Source organism: Lissotriton vulgaris, chromosome 4_1, assembly GCF_964263255.1.
Source record: "Lissotriton vulgaris chromosome 4_1, aLisVul1.2, whole genome shotgun sequence".
NCBI classification, from domain to species: Eukaryota; Metazoa; Chordata; class Amphibia; order Caudata; family Salamandridae; genus Lissotriton; species Lissotriton vulgaris.
In genome coordinates, this window is record NC_141691.1 from 2,069,754,382 (window position 1) to 2,069,771,904 (window position 17,523).

A 17,523-nucleotide genomic window follows, 5' to 3' on the forward strand; every position below is an offset into this window, starting at 1 on the left:
TTTTAAAAATCACACCATGGCACATTGTAGCCACGCACGGTTATTTGCAGCTTTACCATGCATGCCCCATCCCCTATAGACATGCATGTTGTATGACAAAAGCAGGTATCACCATCTGGATTCTGTTCGCTTAAGACAAGCACTGTAATGTGACACTCGTAACCAGACAGTGAGCGTCTCGTTTCTTTGTTAAGTGTTGTATGTTGTATGTAACACAAGCACTATATAAGCACTTCTGATTGTAATGATATGATATACTTGGTACAATATTGTTTCCTTTTCAGATGCGTTACGTGCAGGATCTGTGAGTATGCTGATCCACCACATACACAGCACGCTTTAGGGTGCGCGCTGATATAACCACACATCACAGTGGCCAGCCTAACATTTTTTGGCTACACGCACTATTGGTCCTGAAGAAAGCCTCACGAGTAGCGTAGAAGGCTGAAACTAGTAGACCTACACACAATTTTTAGAGAGATATAGAGGTGAATAGCTACCTCCACTATATCCAATTGTTGTTTTTACCCGTGCCATGGGACCCTTCTATTAAAACGTTTTTAAAAAGGGTATTTCCTATAGGTACTTTTAACATATATTTCACTACACATAACACTGTCACTATTCACAAGAAATCCCGCTCCGCTGTAGTCAGGCGTTGCAGCACAGCTGGATCGCACTTGGTGATCCAGCTGGGCCCCGATGATGAAGCATGCCACCTAAAAGGTAGGTGGGTGAGGAGTTTCTTAACATAAACACTCTGTTGTTATCAACGTCCAGGTGACAGGGGACCATCCCTGACCTGTACCTGCTTGAGGCCTTGTCCTTGTTGTTTTATTATATATGTCCTGGGAAAAGGACAAGTACTTCGGTCTATTCCTCGCTCTCCTATTGTTGCTTTGAAACATCAGAGAATCCATACTGGTGAGAAACCCTATCAGTGTACAGAATTCAGGAAAAGCTCTACTGTGCAAAGAAATTTGCTGTCGCATCAGCGAATCCATACTGGTGAGAAACCCCATCATTGCATAGAATGCGGGAAAAGATTTACTGTGCAAAGCCATTTGATGAGGCATCAGAGATTCCACACCGGTGAGAAACCCTATCAGTGTACAGAATGTAGGAAAAGCTTTACTTTGAAGGACAAACTGTAGAAACATCAGAGAATCCACACTGGTGAGAAACCCCATGAGGGTACAGAACATGAAAAAAGCTTTTCTGAGAAAAGCCATTTGTTGATACATCAAAGAATACTGGTCAGAAACCCTATCATTGCACAGAATGTGGGAAAAGCTTTACTGTGCAAAGCCTATTGATGAAGCAGCAGAGAATCCGCACTGGTGAGAAACCCTATCAGTCCACAGAATATGGGAAAACTTTACTTTGAGGAGTACACTGTTGAATTTTCAGATAATCCATACTGGTGACAAACCCTGTCAGTGTACAGGATGCGGGAAAAGCTTTACTGTGCAATGCAATTTTCTGAAGCATCAGAGAATCCACTCTGGTGAGAAATCCTATCAGTCTACAGAATGCAGGAAAAACTTTACTGTCAAGGGTACGCTGTTGATTCATCAGGGAATCCTCATTGGTGAGAAACCCGCATTGGTGTACTGAATGTGGGAGAGGCTTCACTAGGAAGAAAGCTATCTTAAGACACCCAAGGGTCTTGTTCGCGCTATAGAAAACTGTTTATAAATAAATAAATAAATAACACTGGTGAAAATCTGTATCCATGCTCAGAATGTGGGGAAAACTTCACTGATAAAAAATAACTATCAGGGAATCCACACCGATGAGAAACCTTTTCATTGTTCGGAAGCTCGGAAAAGCTTCACTCAGAAGCCTGTCATTAAGCAAATTTATGGTGGCAAACACAAGAAAAGCTTCACAAAAATGCAGATATTGTAAAATAATCAGAGACTCCGTTCATTGTAGAAAACTCATAGCCTAGAGTGTGGAAGACTGGTGAAACAAGGGAACTTGAAATATATCAGCGTCGGGGAGATAGAACGGATACAAAAGTGAATCCAGAAGACAAATTCAAAATACAATAAGAGTCCTCTCTTTCACCTTATTTTGTTCTAATATTTGACAATTTCTTCATTGACGACTTGCCCTGCACAGGGGTACGTGATTGGTAAATATAATTGTGTACGTAATTGTTGAAAGTATAAAGGTAAAGATCCTCATCGCATTAGTGTCAGACAAAGAACATTTTTTTAAGTCGGTATTACCCCCATTCACTCACTTTCTAACATTCCTTCGCCATGACAACTGTTTGCCCTTTTAAAAAAATGCTACTTGTATCATGAATTTATATGCACACATGTAGACACACCAGTGAAAATAAATGTGTAATAATATGTCATTTGGAACTACAAAGCAAGATTCAAACATTTCTTACTGTGACAAAATTCCATGTTATAAACTCAATGCAAAGTTACTGACTTGAGAATAATTTATAACTAATCACGGCATATGAAGATCCGTAACATGTGATATACTGCTTATTATCCTTGATGTTTTTTTAAGGACTTATTTTTATTTCATAAGTTGGTAAAATGCTATACTGTTTGGTTATCTGTAGTAAAACAACAAATGCAATAATTAATTATGTAGATAAGTGTGAGACAGACTCTTTTTGTAGGCTCCCCAGTTTACTTATTGCCCTACTATTTTATTTATTTTTATTTTTAAAGTTTTCTACAGCCCGAACCAGACCCAAGGTAGGGTAACAGCGCTTTACAAAGTGAGCATGGAACGAAAAGCACATTTGTTACCAACAAAACAGATAAAAAACAACGCAAATAAGTAACAACAAGGACATATTAAAGTTTGGGGGATACAGGCAGAGTAGAGAACAGCTCTGCGATAGGGAGTCAAATCAAGCTTGAGCAAGTCTTATCTCCGAGATATCAAAGGAAGAAGAGTATAGATGAGTTAGAAGTTGAAGCTGGCGTGGTGCTTGTGCGGATTTTAAGGGAGGAATTTGCTCATCAGGAATTATTTTGCATCCTTTTTGAAGAGGGGCGTTGAGGCAATTTTTCTGATGAATGGCAGAAGCCAGTTCCAAATTCTTGGCGCCGCTCCCGAAAATGCTCTGTTGTAGGTTTTAGTCTTGTTGAACCTTGCGGGTTTCAGGAGTAGGTTATCTGTGCTCCTGGAATATCTGTTTCCTCCAGATAGAGTACGTTTTTGGGCTAGGAACTGCGGGGTATTGTGGTGTAACCCCTTGTGAGTAATGCAAGCAATATTTAAGTGAATAAGAGCTTCATAGGGTAGCCAGTTCAGTGTCTTCAGGTGTGGCGATATGTGGTCGAATTTCCTTGATCCTGTAATGAGTCTAGTTGTGGTGTTGAGACAAGCTTGTAGAGGTGCGGTAGAGATTTTGGGAAGCCCAGAGAGGGTGGAGCATCCGTACTCCAGCCTTGAGATGACTAAGGCCTATTAGTCATCATTTATTTTATAAATGACCATTTTTAGAAAGTGCTACCTTTGTTGCCCAAAACGTTCAAGTAACCGCCTTTGGTTGCACACAATTGCTGTCCTTGAGACAGCTTGCTGTCCTCCTGGAGAGAGTCAAGAACAACTCTCAGGAAGAGGAACAGCCTAGTGGAAGAGGTGTGATCTTCTGGCAGGACGGCCAGCGGGGATGTGAGCGTAGCAGGCGAGCTTTAACCGGGAAGCCACTGTTGCGTGTTTCTTGCATGGCCCATTGTCGCTTTCCCTATGTTAGCCTAAATGTGCACGTGTAGGCCGCTTTTATTTTGCACGTTACTACATAACACACTTGCCTTTTTGCCACATTGTATTTTCACACAGAACCTGCACATGTTTTCGTATTTTATTTTTTTCCTGGGATTTAGTCTGTGCACACTAGACAAGGTCAAACAACAATGTCCCTTGTTATTCTCTCCGGTCAGTCAGTAGCACTTAGACATAACAAGAGAATGCAGGTGCTGTTTGTGAGCACACATATCTTGTCATATAAAAACAAACTCTGAGTGAAGGTCCTGAAGCAAGAGTGCTGCGTCAGATGAGATGCAGAACATCCACCTATGTATGCTACGATACAGGGTCCGCCACTAATCACAGAGAGCTATAATATATAATTAAGCTACAGTAGAAAGGGGTGAGGGGTTAGGCTAAGCTGTCTTTTAACATTACGGGTTTTTATTGTATACGGTTTGTTAAAATGCTAATTATATTTTTGGTATGCATTTGTTGTTTAATTGTTGCACACATACTTCATCTTAGAGCACAATAACGTAAATAAATATTATAATCTTCCTTTGTGTCTCTTATTTATCTTATTGTTGACAAGTACGAGTGAGCGAGTGAAAGGGTGTGTTCTGTTAATGCGATCCTGAGTAGGTCGAGAGTGTTGTGTTCTGGAATGCCAACTCACGTGTTTCTCTGTTTCTTCCACAGTTGAAGGGCAATTGGTAGTCACATTAGGAAGGGGTTGCTCTTTTGTCCAGACTTGCAAGCTGGTTTCTCGGGCACAGAGAGAAAAGGTGTTATCAAACAGTTTTTTCAAGGGGAGTGTAGCCCCCAGGTAGCCACACGTCTGGGATGGGCTAAAGATCTCCACACACAGAGAGACCAGTCCAGCCATGTTGAGAGTCATCAGAATTGTGTACTATGGGATATCTAAATGCCACATGTAAGAAATAGTTTTTTTATGTTGAGTCGGGTGTTAACTGTTCTCAAGCAACAACCGCAATCTGTGTCAGATGAACCCACAAAAGGCCACCAGATTTATCTGAGCTTAATCCTCTGGTAACGTTGAACAAAAAATGTCAGGCTTAACTTAGATGCACTGTGTTGGGTATTTATGCAGCACACAACCAGTTCTCAAGTGGCAACACAACGCAAGAAAAATCCCACACAATAAATAGAATAGCATTTGAGGGCGCTAGAGGGGGCGCAACCAAGATGGCTGCACCAGAGTGAGGCTCTGACAGCCCGTGATATTATATCCGACATAATCCTGCTCCCACATAGCCGAGAATCGTATGAATTCCCAGAAAAGTGCACCGGAATGTGACGGACTGACTTGCGATGGCTGAAAGCTGTGGAGCCCCAATAGTCACCAAATACCCAACGCTTCTTATGTAGCCGCTGTGACGGTGCGGCTGCCCGACCTTTGGTCCGACCTGCTCATCTTGTTGGATTGGGTGGCAGAGGTGCTGCGAGAAGCCCAAACTGTGCGGTGCCGGCAGAAAGGCACGGCACATGCGGTGCGCAGGCAGCGGCCCAGCACTCTCTTTGGGACACGAGGCCTTGCCCATCGCTGGAAGACAGGCCTAGTTGCGGCCTAGCTGAGGAGGCGGTGGGGGACCTGCGCAGCCCCAGGAAGCAGACTCTCTGAAAAGCGGTGTAGTCGGCGCTGGGGTCTATTTACCACTTACAGGATTGCACTGGGCTCTCCCCAGTAGTGATGGTGGGATTCTGATCGGAACCCACTGCCATTTCGAGGACTGCTGAGGAAATTTATAGACAGCAGCCCAAATTGATAGCGCAGGCCCAAAGCCTCGGAGAGGACAGCACTCGAGCACCGCCTCACATTCCAGGTTTGGCGGGCCTTGCGGAAGCTTGCAGTTCTCCTGTTTTTGGTGCACTGACTCGACCTGCTCACTGCTGCATCTGTGGGCAGAGCACTCATGATGCTGTGGGGTGGACTGCCGCGCCGGGGGCCTCGCACTGAAACGTCCGCGACACCTCTGACCACTGGCAGACAGCTCGGGGAGAGGAGAATAGCTCGAATCCCTCTATTCCCCCTTGAGCACCTTACGTCCGGAATAACCCTGCGACAGGGCCACCTGGGCCCCATCAAGGCATACTGAGGATCTCACTGCAGACAGCGGGTGTGCTGTGGTTGCATGCAATGGGGAAAACAAACCCCAGGCAGCAGAAATTGACCTGCGAGGCTCGCAGAATGCCCAGGCACCAAAGTGATCCTGAACATTCCCTTCCAGAACAACACACCCACGGCATGCCTTCAGCGGAGGATCATATGAAAGCACTACTAGTACTATGAAGCACAGCCTGGTCTCTGTAGCGGCCAAAATGGACACTATGTGTAACAGGTTAGACAAGATGTCGCAAAAGCTTGAAAAACATGACGCACGGATAGAAGAAATATAGCACAGAATCTTGGATCTAGAAGATGTAATGACCACTTCCGGGAAGCAGGTAGTGCAAATGGACAAACTACGTAAGATCATAGCGGCGAAGAACGAAGACCTCGAAGCACGCTCTCGACGCTACAACATCTGTGTCTTGGCTGTCCCCGAGAGTACCAAAACGGGCAAGACGAAAGAGTATATGGAGAAAATCTACATGCCCTTTTTGGTCCAGATGCCTTCTCGAACTTACTGGTGGTTGAGAGGGCGCATTGCTCACTGGGCCCCAGACCCTCCACCCCAGGGCACCCGCTAGGCCTATTATCGCAAGACTCTTGAACTACAGAGACCGAGACGTAGCTCTGAGGCTAGCGAGAGCGCAATCACCTATGATGGATACTCGGTGGCCTTCTACCCGGACTTTACTGTTGCCGTACAGGAGGCCAGGAAGAAGTTTCCACTGGTAAAGCAGAAGCTTATGCAAGCACAGATAGACTAGCCCATGCTACACTCTGTACGTTTTGAGAATCACTCACCAAGGGAAACAGTACTTCTGTACCAACCCGCAGCAAGTGGAGGACTACCTGCGGAAACTGAAGAAACAACAATCTACTCCCGCTGCTGGCGATCAGGTGACTGGCGCGTCCTCACAGATGTCGGACAAGACTGACTGCTTCTGATGTGAAGTGTATTTTGAGCAGCGAATCCAGGAGACAAGGAACTGGGATGCAGTTTTCACTGAACTGTTCAAGAACACCAGTTAAACTATAACACATGGCCCGGTATTCATGCCTGTATCGGATGAGTACTACGTCCCTGAGAACGAACTGGTGAGTATGTTATGCCAAATCTCGGGCACCCCTCCCTCTCATGGACTACACGCCACGGGGAGGGACAGCGGGGGGGTCGCGTACTATAGCATCATCCCCACAGGGTGAGCCCCGAATCTACATTGTTCTTATTAATGGACATTAATTTCACAAATGTTTTGTTGGGTGGGATGGGAGGGATCACTTGTTCATGACAGGTCTGGGATGACAATGTGGGGGGTGGGCACAGGAAAGGTGCAACTTTGGTTTTTTGACGGCGCAACACACAGCTGAGATAGCACTCAGGAGCCTTTCACAAGACACATTTATTGATACGACGCATGACGCACCCACACCGATATGCTACGTAAACGCCAGGGGTCGAGGCCCGCTCCCTGGCCAAAGCAGCAGAAACATGACTGCCCCATCGGATGAAAATGGGTTTGCGAATACAACGACACACTACTAGATTTTCCCACCCCAGACAACTGCACTCATGATGACACAATACTAAGTCTTAATAGACCGACTCAATATGCCTTGACGTCCTGGACAGATGACCGACCCTGAAGCTGCCTCCACAATCCGCCTCCTGACTTGAAATGTCCGTGGGCTCTGGGACCCGCGCAAACGAAGACAAATCCTGGCATATCTTGACAGACATAAGATCCAGGTCGCAATGCTCCAGGAGACCCATCTCGACCCCCAACGACCGCAGAAGTTTGTGACTAGATGGGCGGGACATAGCTGCTTTGCATCCTACTCGATTTACTCATGGGGTGCGGCCATATTGGTTCACAGAGCTGCTCCATACATACCGGCTGGAAGTCTTACAGACCCACAGGGCCGGCATGCACTTATTCAGATCACTCCCCAGTGCTCCTAAATATATTACCACCGCTGACACACACTCCTTACATAAATTGGTGCATCAACCCTGCTGTGCTGCTAGATACAGCATTCTGAGCTGAACTGGATCAAGAGATACAAGAATTTTTCGAGCGAAATTTTGACTCAATGGACCCTGTGGGGACGGTGTGGGAGGCATTTAAGGCTACTGTCAGGGGGCTCTGCATTGCTAAAGGGGGGGGAAGTGCTCAATGCCTTGCGGCAAACGCTCACTCACTTAGAAAAAGAACTTAAACACATAGAGGAAGACATAGCTCAGTCGCTTTCCCCTCAGGCATATATCACACTCAGGGAAAAAACATCAGAATATCATGAAAAGGCAGATAGAAAATGCCAATTCCAAGGGAAATATTTCAAAGCTCGACGATATGGAGAGGGGGATTGACAGGGTAAGGCACTGGCTAAGCAAATCCGTGCCCCTAGATTATTGACATATGCACTGGATCTCCAGACTGTGAGAAAGTTAGAAACACCACAGAGACACTAAGCACATTTTACTCCTTTTATACTACCCTGTATTCCTCGAAGCTATAGCAGGAATTGTCTCTATTGCAATATCTCGAACCAGTGGCCCTCTGGTGGCTGGGTGACTCACAGAGGAAATTCTTGGCGGCAGGTTTCGAATTGGATGAAATTTGGGCAGCTATAATGCAGCTCTGCTTTGGGAAGGCCCCTGGACTGGATGGTCTGCCCCCTGATTTCTACAAAGCATATATAGAGCATCTGGCCCCTTCCTTAAAGTATACGGAGAGGCCTTCGAAATAGGAGAGCTACCGCCCACAATGAGAAAAGCTACCATTATTTCTTTACTTAAGCCTGGTAACTCGGCTGACTGGTGCGATACCTATAGTCCTCTCTCCATGAGTTACTGTAATGCAAAAATACTAGCTAAAATTATAGCCAACTGGCTGATCCTGCTCATGACGGCGCTGGTACCGCTGGATCAGACAGGATATGTCCTGGGACGTGCCACTTCCCACAATTGCGAACTTTGTTTGTGGCCAGGTCAGATATGGACCCAGACCTCAATTGCCATGTGTTTAGACGCCACCAAGGCATTTGGCTCCGTGGAATGGGACTATCTGTTTGGAATACTGCAGCAGATGGGAATTCCGAAGGACTTTATAGCTTGGATAAGCTTGCTTTACACACACCCGCGATCAAAGGCCATAGCGAAAGGAGCCAGCTCACCCTGGTTTGACATCATGAGAGGCACACGCCAGGGGGGTCCGCTGTCACCCCTCTTGTTTGCTCTTGCGGTGGAGCCTTTGGCGGCCAGGCTTAGACAGTTACATAGAGAATGGGCCCTAGAGTCTCCTACATGGCATGTGTTACTCTCGCTTTACGTGGACGACATCACCCTGTATGTTCGGAAACCCCAGATCAGTCTCAATCCAATTCTGTGGGTGTTTGTCGTGTCTGGAGATTTGTCAGGTATTAAAATAAATTGCTGAAAATCTCAACTGTTTCCGCTAACGGACGCTGTGCGCCCTTACCCCCTCGACTATCCCATTGAATGGTGCTCTAGTGAAGTATAACCGCTGTCAGAGATAGCTCAGAGCTCCTGCAAGCTAAATATGGTAGGGTAATCGCCCACCTTACTGAGTCAATGGGGAGATGGATAGCATTGCCCTTGTCAATGGCAGTAAGGATCTCTTTAATGAAGATGGTGATCCTACCAAAACTGCTGTACCTTTTTTTTAATCTCCCCTATTCACCGGGGCCAGCCTTTTTTAAGACCCTCAAAACTCAGATGATACGTCTTGCTTGTGGTGGAATGCAGCCCAGATTGAAATGGGACATATTGACAATTCCTTATACGCAGGGGGCTTCATGGGCCCCAACATTGAGCTATACTATTTAAGTGCACAGGCACACCATGCAACGTATTGGTTTCATCCGCCCCTCTTTATGCCACACTTAGCGATAGAACAATACTGCACACAGCCCACACTGATGTCTGGATTCATTGCTAAGCTGCCACGAAAGAGTGATGTGTACTCCACCACTGTGAAGTGCACGGTGGAGGCGTGGGAGAAAATTGTGCGCCGACTGAACATGGAACTGCTTTACTCCCCACTGCTCCCAGTGGCTGGACATCCGGCTCTATTTATAGACAGGGGGACCCGAATAACCCAAAGGCATCTGGGAATAAAGCAACTTAAACGAAAGCAATGCCTATTGTAAAAGTTTTTTTTTAAATATAACTTAATTATAGAAAAGACACCACTAATTGTCCTTTCCTAACCTAAAATCATGGTCATAAAGAAATAAATCTCAATTGAATCAAAAGCACTATTCCTATATCAGCTAGTGCTACATTAATCACTCTTAGAAGAAATATTAAAGCTGTTTATTATTTCTTTAAGCTTATTTCTTTTTAGTAACACTTATTTTTGCCAAAACATATATACACAAACACAAATATACACAATTTATACAATACAAACAAACGACATTTCAAAAGTAACCAATTTGCTGGTCTGAATAGCCCACAACTATTTCAATAGAAGGACGTTGACTTATAATTAGGTAACAACATTCCCTATATCCGGTCATCAACAAAAAATATATAAGAGCTTCAAAAGGTCAATTCCTTTCTCCCTCCAAATTATATCGAGCTCCTTATTCATATAATGTCATATATTGTATCTCAATTTTCTTATGTTGATGCTTTTATATATGCAGTCGACGCGTTTCAGCCTTTTTCTTAGTTCAGGCCTCTTCAGGACTTTGGGGCAATTCAACCAATTAATTCCTTAGGTCAACATCTCTTGTAAAGAAATCCAAACATTGAGGACTCTTTACAGCTCACGAAGCGTTTGTGGGGGAAATCTACTTCGGCCCACCATGTATCCACCTCCCGCTTCTAAGGGGTCACTGTTTCCCGTTTCATAAAGGGCAGATACAGCGTTGCCTTAAATAAAACACTCTTTCAATGTAGAGAGGGACCAAATCACCAACTGCTCCTGCAACCACGGAAATGCCGGCTCTGGCGGTCACCCGGTAGCCACGGTGTCACCAGCTCCTTAACAGGCTGAACATAGTGATCTGGGGCGATCTGTATCTCACCTCACAATTCGTACCAAAGACAAGTTTATCCACAACAAAGAACCTGGCCTGATGGACTTTTATTTATATGTCCGACTAAGGCAGACTGTTAAAGCTGTGATCCCCAACTACCCGGCTGAACCCTCTACATTGAAACCACTTCGCAACCTACTCCAGACTTATAGCCCCACCTACATTGTTTCTCTTATATACTATAATACACTGACAGAGAAGCATGAGTACACATGGACAGCCAAGGCGCAATGGGAGCAGGAGATAGGAAAATCCCTGTATGATAAAACATGGCACTACTGCTGTGAGCAGACAAGCAAGATATCAGTGAGTAGCCTGCTACAAATTATTCACTATAAATATCTCCAGTGGCTCCACTACACCCGGTAAAACCTTTTAAATTCAAGCTGCAAGACAGTGGTGCCTGTGAACAGTGTGGGAAAAAGGGGAAAGGCTGGGTCCTGTCCCTGACCGGCTGGACCACTCTTAGTGAACAAACAAAACAGGTGCCGGACTGTATCAATTGGAAAAGACAAATACACACCTAGTATAATGAATTGCTAGGCTGACAAACCATTTGTGTTTAGTCACTTGTATTTTTATAAAAAAAAAAAAAAAAAAAAAGTTATGGAAAAATGCTTTGGCATCAAAGAATTCACACCGCATTTACAGAGGTTCACAAATACATTGAAGAAACCATAAACAATACATTACATCAAAACATAAACATATGACAATTATGATGAGTCAAGACAACAGTATAATGCCTCAAAAAATTCTCTTTGTTGAGGCACCAATCCTAAATGCAAAATAAACAAGTGGACCGCTGTGATGACAAACTAGCCTACTTGTTTTTACCACCACTAGATACACATAAATTGGTTTGTCAAATGGTGCAGAAATAGGAAATCACAAAACTCTGTAACAATGTAGAATTGTGTGTTAATTTTATTCCTATTATGCCCTGATGATTCAGTATCCAATTTATGTGTATCTAGTGGTGGTAAAAACAAGTAGGCTAGTTTTTTGAGGCATTATACTGTTGTCTTGACTCATCATAATTGTCATATGTTTATGTTTTGATGTAATGTATTGTTTATGGTTTCTTCAATGTATTTGTGAACCTCTGTAAATGCGGTGTGAATTCTTTGATGCCAAAGCATTTTTCCATAACTTTTTTTTTTTTTTTTTTTTTTTATAAAAATACAAGTGACTAAACACAAATGGTTTGTCAGCCTAGCAATTCATTATACTAGGTGTGTATTTGTCTTTTCCAATTGTGAACAGTGTGGGCAGGAGAAGGCAGGATTCCTACATCTGGCGTGGGAGTGCAGTGCAATATGAATGTTCTGGGTGGAGGTACTAGGGGCACTGGGGCAAATGGATGACACAACGATTGCACATTCATCACTGGTGGCCCTTTTAGGGTACACAGCAGATATGCTTCCGACCTGCTGTAGACTCATTGCATTAGGGCTCCTACTAGCCAAGAGATGGGTGGCGTGCAGGTGGGGTAGAGGACACGCTCTTAAATTTAAAGATTGGTTTAAAGATCTCCTCATGTGGCAGGAACATACACCAATCTATGCAGACCCACTGCCCATTACCTCTAGGCAGAGGGACATCTGGGACCCATTGCGCGCATATTAACTCGCACACCCCGAGGCGACTGGTGACTGGTGACTGGTCCACCCTCCCCGCCCCCCACCCCCCCACTGACCAGGTGAGCTGAACTGGCCGATCCTGCGCCCGCACTCCTGTCTACAGATTTGCGCAACTCCCCCTTTGAGTACAGAACACCTCCACAAAGTTTGCATCTGGGCTACGGGGGACTGCGGATATGGCAATGGCAATGTTTGACTAATGCGTGACTACCACGTTTTATCTATCCCGATCTACGAGACTGACAATGTACTGGAGTAATTAATGTGAGTAATGGGGGGAAATGTCATGGTCGCTTTCCTTTTTTTTTTCTTGCATATTACTATCACTGACAATCCTGGGAACTGAGCTCGCTGTGTGTACTTAAGAAATGTTAATAAAAATAATAAAATAGAATAACATTTAATAAATAAAATTACTCAAACCCAAATTAAATTCAAGCAATAGAACCTGAGTTATACATTGTTAAAGTTTAAGGTGCAAAATAGCGCCAAAAAGAATTAAGTGCCACAACTGGTGTCTAGCTGCACCAGACCAGAGCGATGGAGCACGCTTTGGCTACATGGAGTGGATTGGGCCGGTCTCGGCTTACCTTCAGATTTGGAAGAAATTTAAAGAAAAAGTGTCTGAGACAGTAAAGTTCAGCGGGGCAAAGCAGCTGGTGTACTCCGAGGTTCCTTTCCCCACATTGTCGCCTGGGAGCAGCTTGACGAAGTCGTGGTGAAGATTTCTATGTTCTGACTTTGTCTATTTTTCAGAAGTCAAAAATCTCTAGATTGGTGGAAAATGCTGAAAGTCCCATGTTTAAGGGTGAGGCTGGTACAGCACCTTTAGCACCACTTCCTAGGATCCAGGACTGGGTGGAGACCACTTATGGGTCAGGTCTCACTTCACACAGGGTTCAGGTGCAGGTTGAAGGTTGTTGTTGGTTGTTGTGTCCCTGTAGCTCAGAACAGGAGGCCAACCAACTAGTTCTTGAAGTCTTTCTGGTCGTCTCATGTTCAAAAAGAAATGCAGTGAACTGAATAGTGGTTCTGAGACTCCTATATTTATACCTGGTTCCAGTATTTGAAGTGGGACAAGCTAGTAGGTCTTTCTGAAAATTGTCTCGCATTCACCTGCTCAGGCTCCAAGAGGTCTAGGGGGACAAAAGGCTGGCGTCAAGTTCTTTGCGAGTGTACTGGAGAAGCCCTTCGAAATGTAAGTGGGACAGGGAACAGCTCCACTCATCTTATCCTGCCTACACCTAGACCCCCTTTGTTTCACTGTGAGAGGAATACCAAAATGCTGCTTTATTGACAGTCACGTGACCCAGAACACAGGCTGCAGGCACCAAATGGCTATGACATGAAAATGCCAACTTTCTAAAAGTTGTATTTTCAGAATTGTGACTTTAAATCTGACTTTACTATTAACTGCATGAGTGCTGCAGCTTTTCCCGCTGTGCGCTGAAAATTTAAAAAAACCACTTTACATGACAAAGCCAGCTCATCATAAGCACAGCGCAGGTTACACCCATGACGAGCTGGCTTTGTCATGAGCACTGAAGAGGTTAAAGAGGATTTTAAATTACAATTCTTTAGGAACAAAACATGCCATGTCTACCTATTCCCAAATACAAGTTATCACTTATTTGATGTAGTAAGGTAGCCCAACAATGGGAGAGGTAGGCCTCGCAGTATTGAAGAAATAATTTAAAACATTTTCACTACCAGGGCATGTAAAGCGCTTAAGTACATGTTCCACATTTTAAATACAATGCACCCTGCCCTATGGTCTCTTTAGTACTTGCCTTAGGGATGAGATATATTTTCAAATGGAATGTTTAGGCTTAGCAAAAGCTTTATTTTGGCAAGCGAGTGCTGCAATGGTAGGCCTGAGACATGTTTTAGAGGGTTATGTAAGTGAGTGGCACAATAAGTGGCAGCATTTAATTTATAGGTCCTGGGTACATGTACCACTTTACTAGGGACGTATGAGTAAATTATTTGTGCCAATTGGTGCAAACCAGTTTTACCATGTTTTAATGTACAAGCACTTTAGCATTGGTTAGCAGCAAAAAAAGTGTACAGTGTCCTAAGTCCAACAAAAACTAATTTCAGGAAATTGAGCAGCCATAACATTTGGTGGAAGAGCACACCAAAGACTGTTCTAACATGTTTTCCGTGGCAGAAGCTGAGATAGCTACCGACCCTCCTGGTAGTTATCATCATTAAGGCAGAAGTACCTGAATAAACCATCAGCATTGAGGGGTCAGAACCAGGGCAGTGAAACACTGTAAAATCCATTCACTTTAAGTAGATGGACAACCTCAGTAGTTTCTGATTCTCACTCCTCATCTGCATGGGCCATCTAAGGGGCCTGTGGTCTGTCTGAACTCGGAAGCGAGTCCTAAACAGGTATGATCTCAGCTTCTTCAGTGCCCAGACCACAGCAAAGACTTCCCTCTCAGCAGCACTTTGCTTTCTAGAGAACAACTACCTACTTAGGAAGGCTTCAGGTTGGCCTAATCCCTCCTCATTTAGCTATGTGACCACAGCTCCTATGCCTTGTTCTGCAGCATCTGTCTGCACAGTGAATTCTTTGGAGAAGTCAGGAACATTGATTACAGGTGATGTACACATAGCCTCCTTGAGGACATCAAAGGCTTTGTGGCGGGCCTCAGTCCAGATCACCTTCTTGGGCTTCTTCCTAGAAGTCAGCTCAGTCTAGGGAGCAAGAGTGGTGCCAAAGCCCGTAATAAACCTCCTACAGTATCCAGTGAGACTGGGGAAGCCCGCACTTCAGTCTGAGTCTTAGGTTCCCGGGACAGTCTTAGTATTGTGTTTGGTGGGCTGCATTTTGCCACCGCTCCCCGGTGACCACAGATCCCTGCCCTATCTCGCACTTGCTGGCCTTGATAGTTAGGCCAGTCTGTTGCAGAGTCTGTTATTTACGGGCATGCTCTCCACAGTATCTATATCTGAGTGAACACCTGTGTAAGCCTAGGGGCGAGGGAGAACAGGTAGGCAAATTGCACCTGCCATTAAAGGGTTTCTGAGGGTCTTGAGGTCCACCATGTACCTCTTTTTTTCCTTCACCTCATATGGCCCTGATCAGCGGTCTTGGAGGGCCCTGGGATCAACTGGCTCCTTAACCCAAACATGTTTTCCAGGCGCTGAAACACCACCAGGGTGGCCTTCTGGTCTTTCCAGTGCTCCATTACCTCCTGTCTGGCTTCGGATTCTCAGAGGTTTTTTGTTTGCAGAAGCACCGCATCTGGTTTCTAAGAGCCAGCATGTAGCTAACTACAACTAAGTTGGGCTTCATATGAGCTTGCTTCCCCCCCATCTTCACTAGACTGAGGGGTCTCCTAGAAGGGTGGCCAAACAGGAGTTTAAAGGGACTGAACCCTGATCTTTTCTACTGCTCCTACCTCTAGGCGAAAAGAAGGCATGGCAGGAGGACATCCCACTTCCACCTCATTTGCTCTGGTAGGATCATAATCATGCCTTTAAGGGTCTTGTTGAACATCTTAACAAGCCCATTGTTCTGAGGGTGATAGGATGTGGAGGCTTATAATTCACTCCACAATCATCCCACATTGACTTCCTGTCTCAGAGGAAGCTGGGAGAAGTGTGTGATTGTTTGTGAGAGGTGGATAAAAGGGAATGGAGTTTAAATTTTTGCTGGTGCTGGGGAAGCTGTTTGTACACTTGTTTCCGCTGATCATTAAAGAGAATTTCCAGCTGATTGGTGTTGTGGACTCATTCTTAGTATATTTTTTTGCTACAGTTGACCTACTCAAAAGGAGTCCCCATTATTTATACCCATGCTTCTTGGCCTTCATCGATAACCTCTGAATACCTGAATTGGGTAGAAAAGCATACCCTTCCGAAACCTGAGTACTACAGAAAAGCATCTACTGCTTTTATACTTTGATCTGGCCTCCAGCTGAAGTATATTAGAAGCTGGGTGTTCAACCTGGACGCAAATAGGTCTACCTTCAGAGGACCCCAAACTTTCTGAATTATCCTAAATGCCAATTGATTCAATTTCCAGTGACTATAATGCTGGAAATCTTGTGAATTCCACAGCTGTCACTTTACCCTGACCTGATAAAAACTGTGCAAAAAGTCACCCATGTATCAGGGTGCAAAAAGTCACCCGTGCAATAAAACATGAAAATGAAAAATAAAGAGGAGAGGTCGGAGAAAAAGTACACAATAGTCTATTTTTAGGCTACCACCTTTAGATTTTGTATTTTTCAGCCCCTTCATATGGTCTATGTAACTATAATGGGTCAATGGAGGGTTTTGCGATTAGGCACCAATAACACAGATTTATGTTACTTACAGTACGAGGTGTGGTCCAGGAATGATATTAGGACTATTTCCACAGGTGGATCTATCTTGAATGTGAAGGGTATTACATGCGAGCAAGTTACATTATCTTTGCCAGCTTCCTTTGAGCATTATTGGCAACAATACCTTTCCTTTTCATTAAGCCGGTGGGCAGGAGCAAGGGAGTAGTGTGCCCTACGTATGCACATGCGCATTTGCTTCCTGCACCCGCACATGCGCATTAAGATGTAATCCTTGAGGATTTCCCGGAAATGGATACCGCCTTTCTCCTGACCCGACCCTTCGATTTAAATCTGCGTCTTGCCGCCATTAACTCTCTTTTGGCAGACGGTTGGACAGGGGTAGGTGTAGAAGAGGCAGCACCCGCATTCAATTGTAAGTACACTAACGATGCAGGTACAGGATGACTGTTAGCATTTTGCCCAGCATTATCGGTGCTTTGGTAATGTGCTTTTATATTCCTGCTTTGTGTCTATTGTTTCCACAGCACGACTATACGCGGGCGTCTATACTCTGACCATTAGAGGATCGCTATAAACTAGCTTTTGGTAAGCATGTTGATTTCAAACTACCAGTCCTGCATGTTGGCAACCTTACCAAATTAAC